At 39.3% G+C, this 4,883-nt stretch overlaps 1 long non-coding RNA gene across 1 annotated transcript; it reads right to left on the bottom strand.

Annotated features, from left to right (window-relative positions):
* Positions 1–711: 711 nt before the first annotated feature.
* On the bottom strand, positions 712–2,388 carry LOC9327972. The gene is made up of 3 exons (XR_002329639.1): positions 2,164–2,388; positions 1,541–1,997; positions 712–1,081 (listed from the first exon to the last, which is right to left on the bottom strand). It is a non-coding gene; the product is annotated as an uncharacterized LOC9327972 (long non-coding RNA).
* Positions 2,389–4,883: the final 2,495 nt, after the last annotated feature.

The following is a 4,883-nucleotide window of genomic DNA, read 5'->3' as shown; positions in this document are numbered from 1 at the left end:
CTCCAAGATCTGAAGAGGATGGAAGAAGATGGAAGAAGAAGGAGAAGATAACAGAAGAACAAGGAAGAAGAATAAAGAAGAAGAGAGAATAAGAAAACAGGAGAAGAGAGAAGATGTAGAAGAAGAAGCTGAAGAAGAGTCATAGATGTTGTAGAAGAAGAACAAATCACCATGGTGAGACAGAGTGGCTATCGTCGGGTGGGAGAGTGAGATGTGAAGTTTGTCGAGAGATTAGGGTAATTTTAGGTTTATAGTTAGGTTTAATTTTCGGTATTCGTCGGTAACCGATCGGAATACCCGAACCGAACCGACCGAATAGAAAACCGAAGTCCTAATTTCATCTATTCCGATCGGTATATCTCCCATACCCGAAGCATGCCGAATTGCGTTTCTTCGGGTTTGGTCGGGTCGGAAAATTCGGGTTGGTTTTTTATCCCAGGCCTACCTGCAACCATAAACCAAATCAATCAAGCTTTACTTCAGGTTTTAGATTTTACAACCAAAACAATAATTTTTTGTTGTATAGAGACCATATGAGCTTCATTAGGTAGAAACTAAGAAAACAAACGATTTACAAGAACAATGTAGATTGCAGTCGCAAATGAATTGTTGTTTTCAAAAGTTGGGCAAGTTGCATTGCAAGCCCATTTCATTGAGGATGATCTCAGTTTATTGAAATCTCTCGAGAGAGACACATAAGAAATAAATCCGAATCAAACAAGAAAACAGGGACTCAGTTTAGACTCTGCCAAAGAATGTGACCAAATCACTTGAGAAAATTCTACATAGTCTACTAAAGATCACTTCTCTTAACAGACCAGAAAACAAGATTACTTACAGAAGAACGTTAAAAGAGTCGGTCACATTTCAGACATCATCGTGTCTTCTCTTGGACTGAAGAGCTAAACTAGCGTCTCTCTCTTTCTCTCGGCTTTCGTTTCTTTTATATCTGCTCAAGAACCGCATCAACCGCTGAAGGTGCCACCGAGGAGGAGGAGCCGGTCCAGTGCTTTTTTGAATCCGCTTCCACTAACCGCTTTACTTTGATTTCTTGACCCGCAAAGTCTTTGATCTCGGTTATCTGGAAGCGATCAAGAATAACATATGCATTAACCGAGTGAATGCTCCCCAAGTGCAATTCACAGATCTTAAAATAATTAGATTCTAGTCAACACAATCCATCTTCCTAGTTCCAAACAGCTGACATGATCTTAGATTCTATCAATTCCTAACAAAAACACAAACTCAAACCACAAGCAAGTTTAATTTATGGTTCAATCAAACCACATATTAACTTGAGACAAAGATTCTAGTCCTCGATACATCTTCTTGCTTCCAAACAGATGCTAGGATCTTAGATTTCAACAATAACGAGCCAAAAGAAAACACAAATTCAAACAAAAAAAAGCGAGCTTAAACAGTTTAACTTGACACAGATTTAAATCCTAAACACACAATCCATCTTCTTAGTTCCAAAGAGCTGATATAATATCATAGATTGTAACAAGGCCGAGTCAAAACAAAAATTCAAACAACTGACCTCAATCTTTCCCCGGCTCGAAGCAGCTGCAGCAATACTCTTGGCCTTCTCACTACAACTATGATTCAAAAGAAGAAAGTCACATAGTTTAGATCTTGCTGAATACCAAATTCACTAGCAAAGTTTTGCTGTGCTGCCATAAATATGTGTGGCATGGTCAGTGCTAGATGACTCAAGCAGGGAGGCACTATGAGTGCTGCAAATCCTTTAAACGAAGTCCATAAACAACATGAGTCATTACAACGTAAGGTCTATAGCACCACAAGAAAGTGTGTCCAATACTATGATCATATTCTATTAAAAATAGAAAAATGTGTCCCAAAACTTTGATCATACTCTAACAAAAGTAATTCAGTTCCTTGTTTGCTTTGTGTTCTTGGATTGGTTTCCCTTTTTCTTCCATTTCTTATTCGTGACAGCTCTACTCTTCTCCTCAATCTCCCTAACTTTACGCTTCCTGTAAAACCATAATCAACAAAAACACATTCACAACATCAAGACACAGATTCCTATTAGTTGGATAGATAAACCACACACTTATACTAATACCTATCATAATACTTGATACAGAATTTAGGCATTTCCTATACATTGTTTCTTAATAGACAATGATAGTAACTAACCTGTACTGAGAAGTTTTAGGATCTGACACCAACTCATCGGCAAGAGTTGCTTTTCTATTCTTCTTTGTCAATCTCCCATAGAACACAAGAGTTGGTTGGTGTTAAGACCGAAGCCGAAACAAAAATTCTCGTCTTTAATTCTGAAACTTGCCTGGAAATATTTTTCAGCTAGTTTAGACCGTGACACAGATTTCTTGTAGTGTAGAGCAGGATCCATTACAGTTCTCAACTACAATAGATATACAATTAGAATGATGTTACGAGGGTTTTATGTTAATAAAAGGTAAATTTTGGTGGAATTTTATGTTAATATGTTTAATAGTTATCAAACATAATTATCATATGAAACCGTCTCAAGGAATTGCGTAAAAAACTTTTTCCTGAGATGTTGTTCTTGATGGAGACGATGCATGTTCGTGATGATTTAGTGGATCTACAGGAAGTTCTTGGTTATGCGAGGGTTTTTACTGTGGAGCCTGAGGGTAAAAGTGGTGGTTTGGTCTTGTTCATTAAGGCTGGTGTAAATATCGATCTCAAGTATATAGATAAGAATCTGATGGACTTTCAAGTACAGTTTGGTGCTTTCACCTTCTTTGTGTCATGTATATATGGAGATCCTGTTTTCAAGAGGAGGAAAGACAACTGGGAAAGATTGAGTAGAATAGGGTTGGGAAGAAGAGACCCTTGGTGTATAGTTGGGGACTTTAATGATAGGAAGGTACGATCTCTGGATTCAAAGTAGATTGGATCGATCCTTTGGAAACAAAGAATGGTTCTCCCTTTTTCCAGTGTCTAATCAATCCTTTTTGGACTTGAGAGGATCCGATCATAGGCCGGTGCTGATAAAGTTGACTGCTTCTCAAGACCATTACAGAGGCCAGTTCAGATTTAACAAAAGGTTATTGTATAAGCCAGAGGTTGAAGAGACTATTCTCCTTGCTTGGAATGCGTCTACTGGCTCTCGGGTTGATGATGTGGCTCAGAGGCTGAGGGGTTGCAGAAAGGCTTTAAGTTCTTGGAAAAAAATGAACAATCTGAATGCAAAAGACAAAAAACTGATTGAGAATGCTTTGGAATTGGAACAGTCCTCCTCTTTCCCCAGATTTTCCTTGGTTTACAGTTTAAAAAAGGATCTTGCAATAGCCTACAATGAGGAGGAAGAGTATTGGAGACAAAAGAGTAAAGACAAATGGATGCATAGTGGTGATAGAAATATTGGGTTCTTCCATGCATCGGTGAAGAACAGTAGAGCAAAGAAGAGAATTGACATTCTCTTAGATATTAATGGAAATGAGCAGAAATCTGAAGGTGCCAAGGGAGAGGTAGCTTCTGCTTATTTCAGCAACCTCTTCACTTCTGCTAATCCGGTCAATTTCAATCACTGGTTCTTTGACTTCCCTTCTAAGGTATCCTCTGTGATGAATGACAGACTCATCCTTCCGGTCTCGAAAGAAGAGGTTAAAGAAGCAATGTTCTCCATCAAACCTTCAAGTGCACCTGGTCCTGATGGTATGTCAGCATTATTCTTCCAACATTATTGGGGGATTGTTGGAGATAAGGTGGTTAAGGAGGTTCATCACTTTTTTCTTTTTGGGGATTTTCCTGAGGAGTGGAACTATACCCATCTTTGCCTCATTCCCAAAATTCTGCACCCTACTGAGATGAAGGATTTAAGACCCATTAGCCTCTGTTCTGTCCTCTATAAGGTCCTCTCCAAGATCCTGGTAAAGAGACTTAAACCTCTTCTTCCTGGTTTAGTATCTGACTCCCAATCGGCCTTTGTGGAGGATAGATTGATCTCTGACAACATAGTGGTGGCCCATGAGATTGTGCACAGCCTCAAGACAAAACCAAAGATTTCTGCAGAATATATGACTGTAAGACTGATATGTCTAAAGCCTTTGATAGAGTTGAGTGGAGCTATCTCAGGTCCTTGTTGCTTGCTTTGGGGTTTCATGTAAAGTGGGTCAATTGGATAATGTTTTGTGTTTCTTCCGTGACCTATTCTGTTCTAATTAATGATGTCCCTCATGGATTGATCAAGCCGCAACGTGGATTAAGACAGGGAGATCCTCTCTCTCCCTTTCTTTTTGTGCTATGCTCTGAAGGTTTGTCTCACTTGTTGAATAGGGCTCATTCTGCTGGAAGGATTTCAGGTATTCAATTCCATGATGATGGACCTTCGATTCATCATCTTTTATTCGCAGACGACAGTCTCTTTATGTGTAAGGCTAATCAAGAAGAGGCCGGAGAGTTACAGAGGATTCTATCTTGTTATGGGAAAGCTACTGGTCAAGTGCTGAATCTTTCCAAATCCTCTATCTCCTTCGGTGCAAAGGTGAATCTCGCAGAAAAGGAAAGCATTAAGGCAGGCTTGGGCATTTTTAGTGAAGGTGGTGCTAGCACTTATCTAGGCCTTCCTGAATGTTTTAGTGGGTCTAAGATTGAGATGATGAGTTACATCAAGGAAAGACTTCAAACAAAACTGTCTGCTTGGTTTTCTAGGACTCTCTCTTTGAGTGGCAAGGAAGTATTACTAAAATCTATAGCAATGGCAATGCCTGTATTTGCTATGTAATGTTTTAGATTGCCCAAGACCACTTGTGAAAACCTCTCTAGTGCTATGGCTGCCTTTTGGTGGAGTTCTCATGAACATGAAAAGAAGATTCATTGGTTAAGTTGGGATAAGCTTTGTTTGTCAAAGGAGCTGGGGGGTCTTG

Source organism: Arabidopsis lyrata (assembly GCF_000004255.2).
Source record: "Arabidopsis lyrata subsp. lyrata unplaced genomic scaffold ARALYscaffold_1, whole genome shotgun sequence".
Classification (NCBI taxonomy): Eukaryota; Viridiplantae; Streptophyta; class Magnoliopsida; order Brassicales; family Brassicaceae; genus Arabidopsis; species Arabidopsis lyrata.
This window is presented reverse-complemented; position numbering and strand designations above follow the sequence as displayed.